The following is a 24,665-nucleotide window of genomic DNA, read 5'->3' on the forward strand; positions in this document are numbered from 1 at the left end:
AAGATTTGGGAGAATGGCATTGAAACATGTAAAATATCATGTATGAAACGAGTTGCCAGTCCAGGTTCGATGCACGATACTGCATGCTTGGGGCTGGTGCACTGGGACGACCCAGAGGGATGGAATGGGGAGGGAGGAGGGAGGAGGGTTCAGGATGGGGAACACATGTATACCTGTGGCGGATTCATTTTGATATTTGGCAAATCTAATACAGTTATGTAAAGTTTAAAAATAAAATGAAATTAAAAAAAAAAAAAACAAAAAAAAAACCCAATTGAATTGTATAACACAAAGAGTGAACATAATGTAAACTAATGATTCAGCTAATAATATATTTGTTCTTTAGTTATGTTAGTTAATAAATCCACTATACTAATGAAAAATGTTAATAGAGGAAACTGTGTGTGTGGTGGTAGAGGATGGAATAAATATGAGAATTCTATACTAAAAAAAAAAAAAAAAAATGTGCAATTAACTATTTAGACGATGGTTTCTGTAACATAAACAAGCTTCAGCTGGGATTCACTTGAAAGACTGAGGCAAAATAATGAAATAGAGAAGTCACTGGTGTGGCTTGCCCTCCTGTTTGTCACTGAACCTATACTTTCTGGGCCTAACATATTACAAAACATTAGTTTTAATTGTCTTCTTTTGGGGAGCGGGGAATAGGGCAAGAAAAACATGAGGAAGAAAATTCTCATTAAATTCACTGAATTATATATTACAGATATTTTTTCATGGAATGTTGGCATCCTGAAAGTAATACTTAAATAATTTCCCAGCATGGCATAATCTATGCCTGCACATATTTTGCATAAGTTATTACCTTCTACCAAGGAATGAAAATGAGAATTGTTTAAAATGGGATATGCTTGATAGTGAATCAAATTTGCCTAGTATGTAAATTATTTCCTGGGAGTGAATAAGGCACATTGGGAGCAATTTAATAAATGATACCCTGGAGGGCTGAATGGATTAATGAACCTGATTATCCTTCTCCCGCAGAAGGAGAAAACTGTCACTCTGCAGTTAGCTGAAAATGAGCTCTCCATAGTATCACTTCAAGGTATTTTGTGGGGTGAGAAGAGATAAATATAGGTGCCCCACTTAATACTTCTTGGGGTAGAGCTACTTTATGTGATTACGTTTTTTCTTTGTTAGTATGGTGTCATTAGCAAAGGAGCACACATAGTCTCACTGGGGCAGAGAGTGAACTGGTCTGTTTAAAAAGTACACCTACTCGGGTGCTGTGGAGCCTAGCCTAAGGTGAACGCCACAGTCTTTCCTCCTAAATCCTGATGCTTAAGGCTGCACCTCGTGTCCTCCACAGCGCTGCATAGCTATTTTCCCATAGAGCACTCTGTGGTATGGGCTTCATGCTCTTTAGACAGCCACAGACCAGAGATGTAGGTAAGTCTCACCAAGAAAACAAAGTCTCTTATCTTTTCGTTAAAAATAGATTATTAGATTGATACTCATATGTGACAAATTACTACAAAAGTAGAAGCTTAAAACAACAAAACATCATTTTATTGTGTTGGTCATTTCAGGCTGCTATAACAAAAACACTATAGGCTCAGTGACTTAAACAATAGACATTTATATCTTACAGTTCTGGAGGCTGGGAAATCCAAGGCCAAGGTGCTGGCCAATTCAGTTGTTGGTAAGGACCTTTCACCAAGGGAGGCATGGAGGATGCTTCTTGGTGAATTCTCACACGGTTTCTGCATCCTTCTGTGTGTAGGTGCTGTCACCTCAGCTGTGTCTGACTCTTTGCCACCCCATGGACCATAGCCCTCCAGGCTCCTCTGTCCATGAGATTCTCCAGACAAGAATACTGGAGAGAGTTGCCATGCCCTCCTGCAGGAGATCTTCCCAACCCAGGAATCAGGAGGGATGACATCTTGGTGAATTCTTATATGGTGGAGAGAGAGAGAACTTGGTTTTCCTCATCCTGCTACAAGGACATGAATCCCTTCATGGGTGCTCCATGCTCACAACTTCATCTAAACATTATTATCTCCTAAAAACCCCACCTCCTAAATGCAGCCTATTTGTGGTATCAAAGTTTTGGGCCTATGTAAAGAATCTCTAGGCTGTCCTTTAAATTCTTTCTTTTCCCAAAGTGTTCAACATTAAAAAAAAAAAAATCAATACCAATATATACCTATCTAAAAAGAAAAAAAAAAAATGTGACTTATAAGCTACCTAATCTAAAAACTAAGAGAATGGGAGAGGTAGATCTATACTTAAACAATAAAATGCAAACTATATTCATTATTGTAACAAGGAACATAAAAATTATTTTATAGTAAAGAACAAGGACAGATTAATTTCAAGAGAGTTGTAGAGGAAAGAGGAAAAGTTGGAGATCAGTTGATGGAGGACAAACTGGATGGGAGCCAGGCTTTCAAAGTTGTGTGAGATTTTAACAGAGATATTCAGAGTGAAGATTTATAACATTTTAAAATATTCATCCAATTAATCATTGACTATTTAAGCAATAATTTTGTGCACTGAAATGTATATGGCACTATGTTATTGAGTGCTGAGTATATACCAGGAACATGTGGTTGAACAGGCCATATATATTAACTCACTAGATACTTTAAACAACTCTAAATGGGGAAGCACCATGATCAGAGAAGCGATTATGGGCCAAAATAAGAGAGAAGAAATGTTTAAAGTCTTCCTCAATGATATGACCCCTTAGTTAAATTTTGAAGGAGGTATACGAATTGTTCAGCAATCAAAGAGGAGTAGAACAATTGTGTACTGATATATAAGTCACCCAAGCACTGGAGAGCAGGGTACATTTAATAACAGTAAGTTGTTCGATTGTATTAGAACTTGACTGTGTGGATAAGAGACTTCTATAAGCAAATATGATAATTTAATGTGATTATGAAGAGTTACTTCCTTCAAGCAGACATACTGTCAAAAAGTATCCCTCCTCCTGCTACCCTTTAACCAAGGTATGAGGTTTCTAGAGTGGAATGGAAGCTAAATTTCAGATCCTGTTTATCCTGATGACCATAATGCCCAGAAAAATCAGCTACACATTTATCCAAATCCCTCACCCCAGAAATTCTGATTTGGAGCTCAAGGGAAGTAGAGAAATTCAGAGATGGAGTTTAAGGGAAACAAGTCAGTTAATAGCCGATGAAATCTGATAAGAAATTGTGTAGCAAGATGCCAAAGTTAATTCTAGAGGGAAACAGTACAAAGTTATGTAATAAATATCTAGGCATGAAGATCCTGCTTCTCAACTGCAGTTTTCCGAGGAATCAGATCCCTTGTCAAGGACCTTGAGCCACCTTAACACAGAAGAGTAGATTAGAAAGAACATGCTATCTGTGAATTTTGTGTCAAACTTACAGACCTGAATCTACCTTACAGCGTCCCTGTAGGCTTCACAATAAGTTTTCTGAGTAAAAGGGACATGGACGTGACATTGAGAACCATCAAGGAACATACATGGAGTGGGATCCTGAAGCCAGAGTAAAGTATTCAAAAATAAATAAATAAATAAAGGAGCTAGCAAGCTGACTGTGATCTCACTTTGACAGCACTGGCTGGTGATGTCAGTTTGGATAGATGACCAGGATTAAGCCTGCGATGCTGTCTCTCCCCCAGGTCATTAGGCAAAATCAGTTCAGTTCAGTTGCTCAGTTGAGTCCAACTCTTTGTGACCCCATGGACCGCATCACGCCAGGCTTCCCTGTCCATCACCAACACCTGAAGCTTGTTCAAACTCATGTCCATCGAGTCAGTGATGCCGTCCAACCATCTCATCTTCTGCCATCCCCTTTTCCTCCTGCCTTCTTTCCCAGAATCAAGATCTTTTCCAATGAGTCAGTTCTTCACATCAGGTGGCCAAATTATTGGAGTTTCAACTTCAGCATCAGTCCTTCCCATGAATATTCAGCACTGACTTCCATGAGATTGAGGCAAAATAAACCCCTGGAATTTAGATTCAGCCCTGCTGAAAAGGTAGGTTGAGGAAATTCAAGTTGGATTTTTCAGAAAGTATTTCTTTTCACAAGAGAAACTAAAAATAATAAAATAAAGTAGATGAAAACAAACCACTGATGGGGCAGAATTGCAATGAACTGACCAAATTCCCATGTAAGTTGAAAGCTCTAAATAAAACCAGTTGACTGACTGCATTAAAAAAAAAAAAAATATATATATATATATATATATATATATATATATATGTGATGTAGTTCTTACAGACATGCATTTTGTAACAGAAGATTTTGGGACAGGCAAGAGAATTCACTGATAATATATATTGCATTTTATTCTGAATCCAAAATAATGGAATAATGGTTTGAATGGTTTTAAGAGAAACTGCAACATGATCAGATTTATATTTTAAAAGATGAGTCTGGCTATAGTACAAATGATGGGCTGGAGGAGATTGGAGACAAAAATTCTTACCAATGGGTTAATTTTGATGCTTTGATTCAGATGATTTAGAATAAGAATTAAAATAAAATAGTGTCAGTGTATTTTATCTTGTTATACATGAACAATTTGTCATGGGGACTGAAAGAGAGGGAATGATTAAGAAGGAAGGTCTTCAGTTTTCTGTCATATAAGTTATATTGAAAATAATGCAATTTATAAACATAGGGAATGCAGGTAGGAATCAGAACTTGAGATCTGAATGCTGGATCTGAAATATTTGTGGGCATGAGAGTCAGGAAGATGTTCATGTCTGAAGATCCAAAGAGAGATCTAGACTGGAGTGATTGAGTCCCGTTATGAGCATAGAACTGGTAGTTGAAGGCCTGAGATGAGACAACTCACAACGTATAGAAAGGTAAAAAAGAAGTTCAAAATAGAACACTAGAACATAGGGAAACACATGGCCCAGAGAAGAGAATGAAACAAGTCAGTGGAAACACTGCTTTCCAGGTTGACATGGAAGAACAGAGTTTCACAAAGAAAAGAAAAGATCAACATTGTAAATGTCAAAAAGAGTTCAAGTATGATAAGGACTAAAATGTGTCTATTAGATTAAGCAAAGAATAAGACAGTGTTGACCTTTGTGAAAAATTCAATAAAAATAGTAAGGGCAGAAGTGAAATTACAGGGAGCTGTGATATGGGTGAGAGGTTAGCCGTTCGTCCTTCAGGTATTTCCATTATGAAGAGAAGGAGGGTTGGAGAACAGGTAGAAAGGTCAAAGTCACCACAGTATATTCATAGAAGGGACAGTATCATCCACAAGGGACAAAATTAGTTTTTTAGCAAAGGAGTGGGAATGAAAAAAAATCTTACTCTTTTTGTGTATAAAGCACTGAGATACACATAACACTCAAGGAGAGGTAGAGTATATCTGTGGTATTAAAACTTCATGGGATAAAACTAAGAAAAACTGTGTAAAAAGTTTCCATAAGGGGATAATAATAACAGCAACAAGAATAATAATTAAGAAACACTTGTGTAAAGTAGTGATGTTTGCAGAAAAGGAAGTATTGAAAGGTGGAGGAAAATAAAAGTATTTATAGTCAGTAAAAATTGTATTAAAAAGTTGGGATTCAAAAATACCAGATAATGAGAAAAAGATTAACCTTAGGAAGTATATATGATACCTCTTTCTCTGAAAGAAAGAAAGGGTAAGGATGAGTGTAGAAACCCATATTTTGTAAACAAGAGGGTCCTGTTTAATGTCTTTTTTATTCTTGCTGTAAGAAATAAAATCATTCAGAGTGAGGGATCAAGAAGCAGATAGGAAGGAGAGATAAGAAGTTTAGAACATGTTAAACTATGATGGAGAAAATAGTAGTAGGCAGAGTTCTGAGATGGCCTCTGAGACTCCTACTCTTTGTAGTACAAGCATTGTTTTAGTTCTCTCCCCTTGGGTATGGACTTCCCAGATGGTGCTAGTGGTAAAGAACCAACCTGTCAATGCAGGAGATATAAGAGAGAGCACAAGTTCGACCCCTAGATTGGGAAGAGTCCCCGTAGGAGGGCATGGCAACCTACTCCAGTGTTCTTGCCTAAACAATCCCTTCGACAGAGGAGCCTGGCAAGGCTACAGTCCATGGGGTCAAAAAGGGCTCTATAATCTTAAAAGCTTCCCTGGTCTTTCCCACTCACAGAACAAACTGGCCTTGTTCTGCTGGAATTATAGTTTGACCTGAACATATACAGTAAACACTAACCCCTCAACACCTTTATATCCTCCTCTAACTAAATAAACAGATCCAGGATTCACCAATGTAGAAGGTCTCTGGAGTTTCTTTGGTTAACATCCTGAAGATTTCCTCTATGTTGGGAGAGCAGTGGGCTGTCCAGAGGTCTTTATAATGACAGTTCAGCTCTGCTCAGATGTTGTACAGAATGATGTTTGTCACCATAGCCCTGGCAGGCTACAGCCCATAGGGACACAACTGAGCAACTAACACTTTCACTTTCTTTTCTGGGTGTGGGAAGGCTAGAAAATAGATTAATTTTGCTCTCAGGATTAGATTAATTTATATGAGGAAGGAAAGGATTTAAATATGGAATTTAGGCCCCAAATGCTTTTATTTATTTATTTTTTGTTGTTTTGTTTTGTTTTTTTCATTTTCATTTTATTTATTTATTTTTAATTTTATTTTATTTTTAAACTTTACATAATTGTATTAGTTTTGCCAAATATCAAAATGAATCCACCACAGGTATACATAAAGAATCCAAAGAAAGATTATGCTGGGTGGGCCTGATCCAATCAATCCTTTCCACCTTGATCGGGACTTTCCTGAATGAAGAATTTCAAATTTCTGTTGTTTCTCCTGTTGGCCTTGAAAAACTGAACAGCCCTTCTGTGAACCACTATGGAAAGTGTTGACATGACAGGGACCTGTGAGTGGCCTGTAGGAGCTGAGTAGTCCTTGGTAGACATTTAGCAAGAAGATGTGTAACTTAATTATATGACCACCAGGAAAATAATTCTGCCAGCAACCTGAATGTGTCTAGAAGAAGATCCTGCCTTAGTTAAGCATCCAAAAAAGAATTTAGTCAGTGAGACTAGAATCAGTCTGTACAGCTACAGAATAATTTTCCAGAATCACTTAGTCACCTAGACGCATGAGTGTGTGCTGAGTCGCTTCACTTGTGTCTGACTCTTTGTGATCCTATAGACTGTAGCCTGCCAGGCTCCTCTGTCCATGGGATTCTCCAGGGAAGAATTCTGGAGTGGGTTGCCATGTCCTCCTCCAGGGGATCTTCCTGACCTGGGGATTGAACCCAAATGTCTTGCATCTCCAGCACTGGCAGTTGGGTTCTTTACCACTAGCATCTCCTCGGAAGCCCACCTAGAGCTGAAGAAGGAGGAATTACTTGGAATTTTTGCAAGAAAGAGTGGTAGAAGAGAAAGAGAGGGAAGTACAAGAAGACAAAAAAGGATGATACTGGCAAGGGAGTGGTTTAAGTAATGAAACCTGAGAGGGACTCTGCTACTTGTCAGGAGTGTGATGATAAGAAACTTCCCTCTGGCTTAGTTTCCTCATCTACAAAATGGGATAATAATAGTAAATGGCTCATAGAGTTGTTGTGAATACTTAAGACATTTGTTAGGTGGTTAGAATAGGAAAAGAGAGTCCAGAATGATGGTGGCTAAAAGACAAAGAAAGGGAAAAGCCCATGAAAATAGAACAAAGGAAGGTCCAGGACCTGAGTGAGAATCTCAGGTAAAACAAACAAGCTTCCTGGCTAGCCCAATTTACATAGGGCAGGCTCAGGGCAAGGAGAAAAAAATATATAAATGGAGGAAGCCAAGACAGATTGAGGCCTCTCTTCTCTTCTCTTTTGGGTCGGCCCACCCCTCACACCTTGAGGATGTATTTTCCTTTGCTTGCCAAACAAAACAGCTGTAACACTGGCCCATCCGTCTCTTCAAATTTTTGCTGTGGCGAGACAGAACCGAGGAAATTACAAACTCCCCTAACACATTTAAAGAAAATACAATAGTGCCTGCTTGTGGTAAGCCCTTCAGAACTGTTAGATAGTGGTTAAAGGAACAGTCATGTAGTGACAGTGTTATAAACTGAATGAATGGAAAAAGGAAGATGAGATGAGAGTGGATAGATGAGAAGAAAATTAAAATTAAAGGATGGCTGGCACGAAAGCAGAGGGTCAAAGAGAAAATGTGGGCAGTGTCAAGTAATGAGTGAGCCTAAGGAAATCGTAGAGTGTGATACTGGATTTACAATTTGGAAAAGAAGAGTATATAAACAAAAGAATGGAAAACAATTCCAGTCCAGTTTTCCAAAGAAGTAGTTGCTGACCTAGCGTGTACCCTGAAAGAAATTCAGGATGAACAGAATAAGGCTCTCTGTGTTTGGGGAAAATAGGTAAAATAGGCCCTATTTCTGAGCCTATGCCTCAGAGGCTGAACAGCTTCCACTCTTGCTAATTTGACTGTTTCGTGACTGTCCTACAAACAAGTACACACAATGAGAAATGTGAGGCATAAACCTTCTGCTGCTCTGACCCACAATATAGCAAGGGCCTCACATGTGAGTGAAACCTTCTCCAGTCAGCTGAGCATCAGCCAACCCACCAGCTAAAGACATCCCATGAAGGAGCCCATCAGAGTCAGTCAAGTTGGCTCAGACTTCAGTAGATGAACTGTCTAGCCAACATAAAATGGTGGGCTAAATAATCATGTTATTTTGTGCCCCTCTGTTTTGAAATGGTCTGTGCACATATAGTAATCCAATTAGAGAAAATAGTATTTTAATTATATACTCAGTATGAATCACCTAAATGATAAAGGTGTTAAAACAGGCAAACATAGAAACAAAGTAAAGATGTAACACATTTTCTTAGGTTGTATTAATTGAAATAAAATGTCCAGAATAATAATGATAATCATTCTAGGCTGCATTCTCACAGTCATGTTACAGATGAGAATTGAATATTAAAATTCAACATTTTATATACATACTAATTTATTGATACTTGTGCAAGCAAAGTGTCCAGGATTTTACTTGTAAGTATCCATCATTCATTTTTTTCTACAATCTGGAGATATGTAAATTTATTAATAGGAGAACAATCTACAATGTCAGATTTAACATGTCACAGAGAATTGAACTTACATTCTGCATGACTCTGAAACACTGAAAACATTTTTGTATATATATGTTTTTTGGGGAACAATAAGTTTAATCCAAACAGAAATATTCAAGGAATTAAAATTCAAGGGCTTCCCTCGTGGCTCAGTTGTAAAGAATCCACCTGCCAATGCAGGAGACACAGGTTCGATTCCTGTTCAGGGAAGATCCCACTTGCCATGGAGCAACTAAGCCCATGCTCCAAAGCTATTGAGCCTAGGCTCTAGAGCCTGCGAGCCAAAATTACTGAGCCCAATTGCAACAGTTAGTGAAGCCTGCGAGCCCTAAAGCCCATGCTCTGCAATAAGAGAAGCCACCACAATGAGAAGCCTGTGCATCACAACTAGAGAGTAGCCACTGCTCTCCATAACTAGAGAAAAAGCCCTATCAGCAAGGAAGACCTAGTGTAGCCAATTCAAAAGGGAATGACCTGTAACTTGGTAGAGGGCCCTCCCTCACAGGAAGCACAGTAATCAGTGTTAAGGATAGAACTGTAACAGCCCTTCCAACGTGAGATATTATCATGTTACATGTACTTTCTACCCAACACAAGGGACAGAATGGTCTTTAAGCTTGACCACATTGTTAATCAAGAGGACACCATGTCCCAAACTGGAAGATACATGGCTTGAAGTTCTGGGGATGTAGAAGATTAGGGGAAAAGAGAAAATAAAATGGGAAAGCATCCTAAACTCAAACTTCTTTATTTTCTTTTCTGTCAGTTGTCAGCTAGAAATTGAGTTTACCAAGGCAATGGCACCCCACTCCAGTACTCTTGCCTGGAAAATCCCATGGACATAGGAGCCTAGTGTGCTGCAGTCCATGGGGTCACACAGAGTCAGACATGACAGAAGCGACTTAGCAGCAGCAACAGCAGCAGCAGTCCAGTATCAGTTCAGGTGCAACTGAGTCACAGAACTTGTATTATAATATAAAATGGGGAGCAAATCCCAAATAATCAGAGAGTAAGACAGAGCTGTTCATAACTAAATGCTTGGTTTGATGTCTCTGCTGTAAACATTACAAGGGCTCAGTGAAACAAAACAATTTTATACAGATAGTAGCATCTAAGACAATTTTAAAATAAACTGAACCTTGAGTTTAGCGTTAAAAGAGAGAAAGAAGATATATTTAAATTTAGCTTCCTAAAGGTTCAGTTCAGTTCAGTTAAGTTGCTCAGTCGTGTCTGACTCTTTGCGACCCCATGAATCGCAGCACGCCAGGCCTCCCTGTCCATCACCAACTCCCGGAGTTCACTCAGACTCAACTCCATTGAGTCAGTGATGCCATCCAGCCATCTCATCCTCTGTTGTCCCCTTCTCCTCCTGCCCCCAATCCCTCCCAGCATCAGAGTCTTTTCCCATGAGTCAACTCTTCTCATGACGAGGTCAAAGTACTGGCGTTTCAGCTTCAGCATCATTCCCTCCAAAGAAATCCCAGGGCTAATCTCCTTCAGAATGGACTGGTTGGATCTCCTTGCAGTCCAAGGGACTCTCAAGAGTCTTTTCCAACACCACAGTTGAAAAGCATCAATTCTTCGGCACTCAGCCATCTTCACATTCCAACTCTCACATCCATACATGACCACAGGAAAAACCACAGCCTTGACTAGAGAGACCTTTGTAGGCATGTCTCTGCTTTTGAATATGCTATCTACGTTGGTCATAACTTTCCTTCCAAGGAGTAAGCGTCTTTTAATTTCATGGCTGCAGTCACCATCTGCAGTGATTTTGGAGCCCCAAAAATAAAGTCTGACACTGTTTCCACTGTTTCCCCATCTATTTCCCATGAAGCGATGGGACCAGATGCCATGATCTTCGTTTTCTGAATGTTGAGCTTTAAGCCAACTTTTTCACTCTCCACTTTCACCTTCATCAAGAGGCTTTTTAGTTCCTCTTCACTTTCTGCCATAAGGGTGGTGTCATCTGCATATTCGAGGTTATTGATATTTCTCCCGGCAATCTTGATTCCAGCTTGTGTTTCTACCAGTCCAGCATTTCTCATGATGTACTCTGCATATAAGTTAAATAAGCAGGGTGACAATATACAGCCTTGACATACTCCTTTTCCTATTTGGAACCAGTCTGTTGTTCCGTGTCCAGTTCTAACTGTTGCTTCCTGACCTGCATACAGATTTTCAAGAGGCAGATCACGTGGTCTGGTATTCCATCTCTTCAGAATTTTCCACAGTTTATTGTGATCCACACAGTCAAAGGCTTTGGCATAGTCAATAAAGCAGAAATAGATGTTTTTCTGGAACTCTCTTGCTTTTTCCATGATCCAGCAGATATTGGCAATTTGATCTCTGGTTCCTCTGCCTTTTCTAAAACCAGCTTGAACATCTGGAAGTTCATGGTTCACGTATTGCTGAAGCCAGGCTTGGAGAATTCTGAGCATTACTTTACTATCATGTGAGATGAGTGCAATTGTGCAGTAATTTGAGCATTTTTTGGCATTACCTTTCTTTGGGATTGGAATGAAACTGATCTTTTCCAGTCCTGGGGCCACTGCTGAGTTTTCTAAATTTGCTGGCATATTGAGTGTAGCACTTTCACAGCATCATCTTTCAGGATTTGAAATACCTCAGCTGGAATTCCATCACCTCCACTAGCTTTGTTTGTAGTGATGCTTTCTAAGGCCCACTTGACTTCACATTCCAGGACGTCTGGCTCTAGGTGGGTGATCACACCATCATGATTATCTTGGTCGTGAAGATGTTTTCTGTACAGTTCTTCTGTGTATTCTTGCTATCTCTTCTTAATATCTTCTGCTTCTGTTAGGTCCATACCATTTCTGTCCTTTACTGAGCCCATCTTTGCATGAAATATTCCCTTGGTATCTCTAATTTTCTTGAAGAGATCTCTCGTCTTCCCCATTCTGTTGTTTCCCTCTATTTCTTTGCATTGATCGCTGAGGAAGGCTTTCTTATCTCTTCTTGCTATTCTTTGGAACTCTGCATTCAGATGCTTATATCTTTCCTTTTCTCTTTTGCTTTTCACTTCTCTTCTTTTGACAGCTATTTGTAAGGCCTCCCCAGACAGCCATTTTGCTTTTTTGCATTTTTTTTCCATGGAGATGGTCTTGATCCCTGTCTCCTGTAGAATGTCAGGAACCTCAGTCCATAGTTCATCAGGCACTCTATCTATCAGATCTAGGCCCTTAAATCTATTTCTCACTTCCACTGTATAATCATAAGGGATTTGATTTAGGTCATACCTGAATGGTCTAGTGGTTTTCCCTACATTCTTCAATTTAAGTCTGAATTTGGCAATAAGGAGTTCATGATCTGAGCCACAGTCAGCTCCTGGTCTTGTTTTTGTTGACTGTATAGAGCTTCTCCATCTTTTGCTGCAAAGAACATAATCAATCTGATTTCGGTGTTGACCATCTGGTGATGTCCATGTGTAGTCTTCTCTTGTGTTGTTGAAAGAGGGTGTTTGCTATGACCAGTGCATTTTCTTGGCAAAACTCTATTAGTCTTTGCTCTGCTTCATTCCGTATTCCAAGGCCAAATTTGCCTGTTACTCCAGGTGTTTCTTGACTTCCTACTTTTGCATTCCAGTCCCCTATAATGAAAAGGACATCTTTTTTGGGTGTTAATTCTAAAAGGTCTTGTAGGTCTTCATAGAACCGTTCAACTTCAGCTTCTTCAGTGTCACTGCTTGGGGCATAGACTTGGATTACCGTGATATTGAATGGTTTGCCTTGGAAACGAACAGAGATCATTCTGTCATTTTTGAGATTGCATCCAAGTACTGCATTTAGGACTCTTTTGTTGACCATTATGGCTACTCCATTTCTTCTGAGGGATTCCTGCCCGCAGTAGTAGATATAATGGTCATCTGAGTTAAATTCACCCATTCCAGTCCATTTCAGTTTGCTGATTCCTAGAATGTCGACATTCACTCTTGTCATATCTTCTTTGACTACTTCCAATTTACCTTGATTCACGGGCCTGACATGTTATATCAATTCAAAAAAAACGTAATAACAATGGGTAATATTTATGGCTACTTAATAAGTACACAAACTCTGCCTATTGTATCCATTTATCTCACTTCTAACTTCAAACAATCCTATTATATGTGTATCCATATCTCTCCATTTTAGAGATAAAGAGACTCACAGAACAAAGTGCTTAAGCAGTTTGCCTAAGGTTGCACTGCTGGTGAAGAGAGAGTCAGCAGTCACCTTCAGTCAACCAGACCCCAGACTCCAGGTGTTTAATCAGTAGAGTACTGCCTCAGGGCAAAAATCGTGTCCCAGACAATGCACTAGGCCTAGCGCAAGACACTGAGCTAAATATTTCTAACTGAACGTCTAAAGACTACTACAGAAGTAGAAGGACCGATATGGAATAACCAAATATAATTGAAGAGAGTTTGATAAATTTCAAAATGTACAAACCAAATACTATGGGACAACTGGTGGGTGAGATCAGTCTGGCTGATGAGCTTAGGGACAACTTCATGGAAGAGGGACTATTTACCTTTGGTTTTGAAGGAGAGGTGCATTTAAAAGCATTTTTATCACTCTGACAATTTAGGAGAGACAGATGATGTTTTGTTGCTACAGGATAAAGCAAAACCCCAGGGGGAATTGAGGGAGGATTTTTTTTTTTTCTCCTGTTGGCAAGGCAAAGCATGCTCTGCTACCAAAAATGAAAAACCAGTGCATGATCTCTTAAGATTCCTGTGGATTTCTTTTACTAAGAGACTATTTTATTTCACACATGCTGCAATACATTAAAGTCTATCTCACACACAGCTTTTTAAAAATTGTGTATGTTTTTTATATAATGCATCACTGCATTATATCACTGCATGTTAATAAAATATATAATATATATTTGCTGCATGTTATGTATATATAATTATATATATATAATATTTATATCACTACGTGTTAATAAAATTAACATTGTAGGGTACAGTTATGTACTTAAGAACTACATATGAGTTCTTATAGAAGAATCTCCAAAAGAGGTTAGATCAATACTATTTTAAAATCTGCAAACATATTTAAGTGAGGTTTTAAAAACAGCCAAAACAAACACTTTAAAAATCCATCACTAAGTTATCTTTTTTATGTTTTTTTTTTCCTTCTGTCTCAGTCCTAGACAAGGGTTTCCTTCCTTAGCATCACATAAAATAACAATGCCTAAATTCACTTTCAAATTAGAACCCCCTGCCCCACCTCATCCTTTCCAGATAAAGTTTTAATGGAAAAATGCATTGCTGGAACCAGCCTGTCATGTCTACCTAATAGTTCAGTCTCCCATGAAACTTTCAGGGCCTTTTGGGTCATCTGCTTTATGTGCCACTGACCTCACTCACATCCCCAAGGTGTACCACCACACCATCCACAAAACTGAACTCTCTGATGGAATGCCTCATGCTCAGTGATGCCTTCTTCTTAGAGATGCCCCTTTGGACAAAGACCAGAAGGTAGATGGGATAGCAGAGGCAGAGGTGAAGATAAAATATGAGCCTAAGAGAATACAAAACTAATTCTTTAAAACTTGTAAGTGTCATGCTATGATAAATGAACTTAACTGAGTAATTGGGGATTATTTAAACTTGGTGCCAGTATTATGGTAATATATGTGATGTGTCAATGGCAAATAAAAACAATCAAGATGGTGAGAAAATAAAGGAAAGGAAATCAATTTATGATCTTGTAATGATTCAAATATGTGCTGAACATAGAAATAGATAGTTGAAGTAATAAATAGGATAGATGAAAAGGAGCTGTAGAAATAGCATAAATAGAAAGTGATGCCATCACTAAGAATTGGTTAAGAGCAGAAAATAACTAAGATTTTCAGCCTGGTAGGCTAATGAATTTAATTCACTCAGGAAAACCTTACTAAGTATTCAAAATGTGCTCAGGAAGAGGTAATTGGATTCAGAAATAAAAGCCATAATCCTTACTATCAGATAGCTTGTAGTTTATGATGGCAGATCAGTAGTTGGAGCAATAAAAATTAATAATAAGTATTAGAGCTTCAGCAATGTTTTTTATGTTTAAAATTAGGGACATGGTGTGAAAGTATGGTATTCAGGAAGAGCTTAAACAAATAAGTTACAACTGAGTGAATTATAAAGAATAAGTGTGTATCTATTTTCTAGAAATAGATAAAAGAAGGCTATACTTGAAAGTCAATGGTTTTCAAATAGTTGTTGGGGGGGATGAGAAACACTCACATTTTTAAAGCTATTATTCATGCCTAGAGGTTAGAATTTAGGGGAAGAAGGAGAAAAAAGTAAAACATTGGGTGATCATGGAGATTTTCCTGAAAGATTTATGTAAATAATGCCTTGAATCAATGGAAATCCTTAAAATATTTTCATCAAGGAAGTTCAAGAATCAGATTTGTATCTCAACATGCTTTTGGACAACATCATGAGGAGCTGATTCAGTGTTGATCAGACTTGAGACAGGAGACTAGCTGGGAGAAGATGCTGTAAGAGAGGGGTGAAGCAGTGAGGACTTTTACTAATAGAGGGCAGGGGGGAAGGGAATAGAGGCTAGTTCAAAATGGTTTGTTGAAAGGATGAAACTAGTAGTATATGATGATTAAAAATATATGCAGAGATTCTACTCCTTCAGAGAGCTCCCCTCAACCCAACTAAGGCTAACCAATGTCTTTTAGGTGGCAGAGACATCTGCCTGCCCTGCTCCTCCCGTCATGCTTTCCTTAATAACACGACTTCATTTGAAGTAGCAATGGAAATGCCAAAAGGATAGCATTCCTTTCAGCATGATGTAGCCAATTAGAATTAAAGGAACAAGATTTTTGGTGTCTTCAGGAACGTTATTGAAAGGTTTTAACTCCTATGGTATGCACCTCTTCTGTCTTTTCTCTGCTTTGTTTTCTGCCGTCTGGAACTTAGACTCAATGGCTGAAGTCCAGCATCCTTCATGAACTGAGGAGAGATCTTGAGTTGACAGCTATCTTCATCAGCTCAGGCTGCTATAACAAAGTACCACAGGCTGGGTGGCTTATAAACAACAGAAATGTATTTCTCATAGTTCAGGAAGCTGCAAGACTGAGATCAGGGTACCATCCTGGCTGGGTTCTGATTAGAATCCTCTTCTGGGTTGTAGACTGCCAACTTCTTGCTGGATCCTAACATGGCTGAGAGCAGACACAGGAAGGGAAATCTCTCATGACTCATAAAAACACTAACTGTACTTGTGTGGGCTCCACTCTTATAAATTCATCTAATCTTGATTACTGCTCAAAGGCTCCACCTCCTAATATCACCATATTGGGGAGATACACTTTAAAAATGTTAACTTTTTTTCAGAGACATAAATGATGTACCTTTTACCCACTATGCTTAATATTTTTGCTACTTTCCATCATCTAAAATTATTTTGTTACTTATCCATTGTCTACCTTCTTCTAACTAGCTCCTAAGGGCTATGAGAGAAGTTACTATTTATCTAGCTTATCATTATATCCCAAGCAACCAGCACAGTAGAAAGTATAAACTGGGCAGCCAATATACATGCTTTGATGACTAAAGGGATGAATAAGGTGGATGGGGATATGGAATATATCAAATACTGGTTTTTGTTTTTGGAAGCTATCTCAGTGATTTAAACAGTTTTAAAATGGAGAAAAACTGCAAATCTGAGGAAAGAATGAATTCAATTTTTATCATCTTGAACCTGAGATGTCCATTTCACATGCAGGTTGAATCATCCAGTAGAAAATCAGGTATATAAATTTAGAGCTCAAAAGAGTGTTCTGGGTTTGGGAACAACAGTATTGTTAACCATCAGTATACTGGGGATAATTCGATGTCTAGGGAACTGATGAGGTTGTACAAAGAAAATCATTGCGAGCAGAAGTCAGAGAAACATAATATGATGTGCAAAGAGGAGTTAGAAAGGCAGGAAAAGAGGAAAAAAAACCTCTTGCGCAAAAGTCAGGGTAGTACTGAAAGTAAGTGAGAGTGTGAAACAGATTGAGATATAAAAAATAAATTAGCTTTTGAATTTCACAATTAGAAGGCATCTGTAAATATCAGGCCAGAAGTAGATTTCATGGAGTGAAAAGGCAAAAGGACATGGAAACAAAATTGAGAAAGTAGACCACTTGCTCATTAAACGATAACAGGAAGGCAATGGGAAAGACACAGTAGGATTAAGAAGAAAAGATGAGGTTAAGAGAGTTATGTTTATTTTCAAATGAGAGCAATTTGGATATATTTTTTACCTAACACAGGCTTCCCTGTGGCTCAGTTGGTAAAGAATATGCATACAATGCAGGAGATCTGGATTGGGAAGATCCCCTGGAGAAGGGAAAGGCTGACCACTCCAGTATTCTGGCCTGGAGAATTCCATGGACTGTATAGTCCATGGTGTCGCAAAGAGTCAGGCACAGCTGAGCGACTTTCACTTTCACTTTATCTTTAACACAAAGTAAGCAGCAACAACAACAAAAAAAAGTTGAAAATATGGGAAGAAGGAATTTTGATGAAATAAAATATCTCCAGATGCTGAAAGCAACATCTTTGGAGTGAGATGTTTTGTAATTCTAAACTTGCAAGTAGAAAAGAGAAAGTTACTTTTACAGATCTAAATTCTGACTCAATTCTTGGTCCCAGTTTGCACGGGCTTTTTGAAAATTGTAATGGAAATGTTCAGCTTGACATTTTATATGGAATGATTTCTTCTTCTCAATCCCTGAAGAATATAAAAGATGACTGGCTCCTTTTTTTGATGTGGAGTCAATACTTCCAAAATATCTCCTGTGAGGCTAAGATGTTATTAGGACTAAAACTAAAGTCTCTGCATGGGATTGATGATTTCTCAGTTTTGAAAAGATGAATGTGGAAGTTGAGGATATAATATTTCAGATATCTGAAGTAATGATTTTGAAGGATTAAAAAAGAAAGGAAGCAAATTTTATCAAGTGCCTGATATTAATAATATTTTGATCAATTCTAAATATGCAGGAATGATAATTTTATATACACAGAGAGTGAAGTTGAGATGTTCAGTAACTTATCCTGGGGACAAAGCTAATAAATGGCAAGTCAAGATACAAGTCCATTGATAATCATTTGTTTTATGGTAGGAATCTGGGCACATGAAATGGCTGGAGTTGGAGGCAGAGGAATAGAGATGGTGATGGTGGGACCCATATCCCTTTCCCTTGAATCTAGATAGATTCCATGGCTGCATGACCAATAGAATATGATGCAAATGATAGTCAACAGGCTTCCAGGCCTGGTCCTTAAAAGGCTGGTGACTTGCATTTCTGTCTCTGCTTGCTCCCAGAACATGGTGTAAGGAAATTCCAGTCCTGTGGAGCAAAGCCCAGGCTGGGCTCCCAGCCAACAACAGCACCAAATTCCCAACCATGTACAGGAGCCACTTGAAAGTAGACTCTGCACCCATGTAAGTCTCTCAGTGATTCTTCACAGAGCAGAGATGAGCTATCTCTTTAGAGCAACAACAACAAAATTACAGATTTTGAGAAAAATAAAAATCTGCTGCTGTTTTAAGCTCCACCTCAAAAAAGATACAAGTCCAATCTCTTTGATTCCAAAGTCTACATCATTCAAGCTTAATTCATGAATTCCTTAAAATTGCCCTAATTGAAATTCATCAAGATGTGTACTCCAATGCTGTGCATCCATCATCACATCACTTCCTGTGTAGAATAAATAATTACTTACCTTATTAAGGGTGCATCCTGTACCACAGTGAAAAGGAATTCGACTGAGCAGCCAAAAAATGCTATGACTTAAAAGAATAAGAAAATATCTCAGCATATTTTAATTCTGAATTTACATATTAACCTCACAACATTAATTCTTGCCAAAGACAATTATATTGTTTCTTGACAAAATTCTCAGGTAATAATTACTGAAAAAAAAGTTGATTCTTTAGCCTTTACAATCACTCTACTTTTATCTGTATGCCTCATATTACTTACCTCCTATACCAGGGAAAGTATTATCCATTAAATATCAATATTTTGAAGGCAACAAATTCGTGAAGTACTGCGTCTCAGTATTTAGCAAATCCTTATCCAACCAGTCCATTCTGAAGGAGATCAGCCCTGGGATTTCTTTGGAAGGAATGATGCTAAAGCTGAAACTCCAGTACTTTGGCCACCTCATACGAAGAGTTGACTCATTGGAAAAGACTCTGATGCTGGGAGGAATTTGGGGCAAGAGGAGAAGGGGATGACAGAGGATGAGATGGCTGGATGGCATCACTGACTCGATGGATGTGAATCTCAGTGAACTCCGGAAGTTGGTGATGGACAGGGAGGCCTGGTGTGCTGTGATTCATGGGGTCACAAAGAGTCAGACACGACTGAGCAAGTGATCTGATCTGATCTGATTGGATTCTAAAAGTAAGAAAGCTTACTTATTTAAGTCAAGTCTTAGTGAATTAAATAAATCAACAACTAAAAGGGAAATTTCTAGGCATACAAAAATACAAAAGAATACACAACAATTTCTTTGGTTTATTTCCTTAAAATCAATATTTTGAACCCAACAATGTGATAAATTAAACACTGGGTATTTAACTAGTTGTTCTATTTAGCAAAAATATTACAAATAGAGATATCTTCATTATTGCAGTAAAGTGTTGCAGTTGGAAGCCTGGTTCTGAGTCATAAAGATATGAATTTAAATACTTGCTTTTTCGCTTGCTACTCTGTAATTTTCAGGGATATATTCAAAATTTATTAGTCACATTTACAGAGTCTGAAAAATGGGGATACCATTATGTATTATAAAATTGTGATAATTAAATAATATATATCAACAACATATTTACTCTGTGTCTGGATCACAGTAAGTGTTTAGCTAGGTAGAACCTCTGCTAAAGTAAGATAGGTTAGCAGAATGGTTCAGCACTTAGATTTAGGAATGAGACAATGAAAGCTTGAATCTCTGCTCTACTATTTAAAAGCATGATGTATGACAAGTTTCAAAAAACTCCTTGTGCTTCAGTTTCTCCATGGGGTTATTTATACTATAAGGTTCTTTTGGGAATGAAGTTAGATAAAGCATGTGAAGCACCTACTGGATGGGTGAGTAAATATCAAACATCATAGACAATATGTATCATGTATATATCTGTGCTTAGAGTTAAATGAAAAAGCTGCTTTCAGACTAATGTCTTATACAATCACACACACATGCATAATATACAATATATGCATACTCATATATAATACATAATAATGCAAATGTATATTTTTAAATATATACACACATGTGTGCTATCTATCATGCAAAATTTGGAAGCAATAACTGGAAATCCCAATATTTATTATGTATTCTAACCAACATTTAACTATGTATTCATATTTCTAATTCAGTTGAATCTTTTTGCCCTTTATTTATATTTTCTGAACAGTTATTTGTGTCATAAATTATAAGAGAAATGCTAGTTTCACCTTCATGGAACTTGAACTAATGTAGGAATTTTACATTAAATGAGCATAAATTATGAATAAGTGTATCAAAGTACATGGACAAGTAGGAAGAGAAATTTTAGTTGTAAGAAATAAACTTTTTTTATCTGGAGTTACAATTTAAATTTTCAGCCTCTTTTACTGATTTTTGAACCATCAACATTCAGAAAACTAATATCATGGCATCCGGTCCCATCACTTCATGGCAAATAGATGGGAAAACAGTGGAAACAGTGGCGGACTTTATTTTTCTGGGCTCCAAAATCACTGCAGATGGTCATTGAAGCCATGAAGTTTAAAGATGCTTGCTCCTTGGAAGGAAAGTTATGACCAACCTAGACAGCATATTAAAAAGCAGAGATATTACTTTGCCAACAAAGGTCTGTCTAGTCAAGGCTATGGTTTTTCTAGTAGTCATGTATGGATGTGAGAGTTGGACTGTGAAGAAAGCTGAGCACTGAAGAATTGATTTTTTGGAACTGTGGTGTTGGAGAAGAGTCTTGAGAGTCCCTTGGACTGCAAGGAGATCCAACCAGTCCATCCTAAAGGAGATCAGTCCCGGGTGTTCATTGGAGGGACTGATGTTGAAGCTGAAACCAATACTTTGGCCACCTGATGCAGAGAGCTGATTCATTTGAAAAGACCCTGATGCTGGGAAAGATTGAGGGCAGGAGAAGGGGATGACAGAGGATGAGATGGTTGAATGGCATCACTGACACAGTGAACATGGGTTTGGGTAGACTCTGGGAGTTGGTGGTAGACAGGGAAGCCTGGCATACTGCAATTCATGGGTCACAAAGAGTCAGACACAACAGAGCGACTGAACTGAACTATCTTAGATCTGGATCATGGAATATGAATGGAAGTGATGTGTGATATTTATAGCATGAAAAATAAAAATATCCCATAAAATCAGTCCATGTTTTATATCCTCACTCCATCTCTCTGTGTATCTGTGTCTCTCTTTTCCTCTCTCAATTCACTCTGGGGAAAGTTATCTGCCTGCACTGAGGGCTGTGAGACAACCTGCTGGAGAGGGCCACGTGGTGAGGAAAGCCCATGGGAACCAACTCTCTTGGAAATAGATCCGTAGTCTTAGTCAAGCACTGAATCTCTGGCTGATACTTTGAAGTCTTTGACTTGAACTTTATGAAAAACCAAGAGTCAGACCACTTGGCTAGGTCATTATTGACCCAAAGAAGCTGTTGGATGATAAATCTAGGGGTTTCTTTTAAGCTGCTAAATGTTGGAATACTTTGTTACACTGCAATGGATATATTATTTTTAGTTTTCTGATACCCTGCTCTGGTAACAAAACCAAATAAATACTTTTAGTAGCAATCTCTAAGTACAGACATTTTTATCATGCTAAACCTTAATCCAGTCTACTCCCCAAGCAATAATGATGAAGAAGCTGAAGTTGAATGGTTCTATGAAGGCCTACAAGACCTTCTAGAACTAACACCAAAAAAGATGTCCTTCTCATTATAGAGGACTAGTATGCAAAAGTAGGAAGTCAAGAAATACCTGGAGTACAGGCAAATATGGGCTTGGAATAGAAAATGAAGCAGGGCAAAGGCTAAACAGTTTTGCAAAGAGAACTCACTGGTCATAGCAGACACCCTCTTCCAAAAACACAAGAGAAGACTCTACACATGGACATCACCAGACAGTCAATACTGAAATCAGATTGATTATATTCTTCACAGAAAAAGATGGAGAAGCTCTATACAGTCAGCAAAAAAAAGACCAGAAGCTGACTGTGGCTCAGATTACGAACTCCTTATTCTCAAATTCATATTTAAATTGAAGAAAGTAGGGAAAACCACCAGACAATTCATGTATGACCTAAATCAAATCCCTGATGATTATACAGTGGAAGTGAGAAATAGATTTAAGTGACTAGATCTGATAGATAGAGTGCCTGATGAACTATGGACGGAGGTTCACTACATTGTATAGGAGACAGGGATCAAGACCATTCCCATGGAAAAAACAAAATGGCTTTCTGGGGAAGCCTTACAAATAGCTGTGAAAAGAAGAGAAGTGAAAAACAAAGGAGAAAAAGAAAGATATACACATTTGAGCAGAGTTCCATAGAATAGTAAGGAGAAATAAGAAAGCATTCCTCAATGCAGAACAATAGAGGAAAAAATAGAATGGGAAAGATGAGAGATCTCTTCAAGAAAATTAGAGATACCAAGAGAATTTCTCATACAAAGATGGGCACAATAAAGGACAGAAATGGTATGGACCTAACAGAAGCAGAATATATTAAAAAGAGGTGGAAACAATACACAGAAGAGCTATACAAAAAATATATTTATGACCCAGATAATCATGATGGTGTGATGACTCACCTAGAGCCAGACATCCTGGAATGTGAAGTCAAATGGGCCTTAAGAAGCATCACTATGAACAAAGCTAGTAGATGTGATGGAATTCTAGTTGAGCTATTTCAAATCTTAAAGGATGATGCTGTGAAAGTGCTGCAATCCATATGCCAGCAAATTTGGAAAACTCAGCAGTGGCCACAGGACGGGAAAAGGTCAGTTTGCATTCCAATCCCAAATAAAAGCAATGGCAAAGAATGCTCAAACTACCGCACATTTGCATTCATCTCACATGCTACCAAGGAAATGCTCAAAATTCTCCAAGCCAGGCTTCAACAGTATGCGTACTATGAACTTCCAGATGTTCAAGCTGGATTTACCTAAGGCCAAGGAACCAGAGATCAAATTGCCAACATTCTTTGGATCATCAAAGCAAGAGAGTTCCAGAAAAGCATCTACTTCTGCTTTATTGACCACACCAAAGCCTTTGACTGTGTGGACCACAACAAACTGTGGAAAATTCTTAAAGAGATGGGAATACCAGACCAACTCATCTGCCTCCTGAGAAATCTGTATGCAGGCCAAGAAGCAACAGTGAGAACTGGACATTGATCAACAGACAGGATCCAAATTGGGAAAGAAGTATGTCCAAGCTATATATTGTCACCCTCCTTATTTAACTTATATGCAGCGTACATCATGAGAAATTCTGGACTAGATGAAGCACAAGCTGGAATCAAGATTGTTGGGAGAAATAGCAATAACTTTAGATATGCAGATGACATCACCCTTATGGCAGAAAGCGAAGAAGAACTAAAGAGCCTCTTGATGAAACTGAAAGAGGAAAGTGAAAAAATTAGCTTAAAGCTCAACATTCAGAAAACTAAGATTATGGCATCTGGTTCCATCACTTCATGGCAAATAGATGGGTAAACAGTGGAAACAGTGACAGATATTATTTTGGGGTTCTCCAAAATTACTGCAGATGATGACTCCAGCCATGAAATAAAAGACACTTGCTCCTTGGAAGAAAAGCTATGACCAACCTAGACAGCATATTAAAAAGCAGAGACCTTACTTTGCCAACCAAGGTTGATCTAGTCAAGGCTATGGTTTTTCCAGTAGTCATGTATGGATGTGAGAGTTGGACTATAAAGAAAGCTGAGCACCAAAGAATTAATGCTTTTGAACTGTGGTGTTCGAGAAGACTCTTGAGAGTCCCTTGGACTGCAAGGAGATCTAACCAGTCCATGCTAAAGGAGATCAATCCTGGGTGTTCATTAGAAGGACTGATGCTGAAGCTGAAACTCCAATACTTTGGCCAACTGATGTGAAGAACTGATTCATTTGAAAAGACCCTGATGCTAGGAAAGATTGAAGGCGGGAGGAGAAGGGGATGACAGAGGATGAGATGGTTGGATGGCATCACCGACTCAATGGACATGAGTTTGAGTAAACTCCAGGAGCTGATGATGGACTGGGAGGACTGGTGTGCTGCAGTCAGTGGGGTCACAAGAGTCGAAAACTTGGATTTGGTTTTCAGACTGTTTGCCCTCTGATGGAGAAGGATAAGAGGCTTAAGGAAGTTTCCTGATGGGAGAAACTGACTGAGCGGGAAACTGTGTTTGTTCTGATGTCCTGAACCATGCGCAATATACATTTAATCCAATTTTATGTGAAAGGGGGAGGCTGTGTTCCTTCCCTGTTAATTTAACTGAGGCCAAACTATGGTAAAGGTAATGAAGATAATGTTGACCTT

The sequence above is a fragment of the Bubalus kerabau genome, chromosome 7, assembly GCF_029407905.1.
Source record: "Bubalus kerabau isolate K-KA32 ecotype Philippines breed swamp buffalo chromosome 7, PCC_UOA_SB_1v2, whole genome shotgun sequence".
NCBI classification, from domain to species: domain Eukaryota; kingdom Metazoa; phylum Chordata; class Mammalia; order Artiodactyla; family Bovidae; genus Bubalus; species Bubalus kerabau.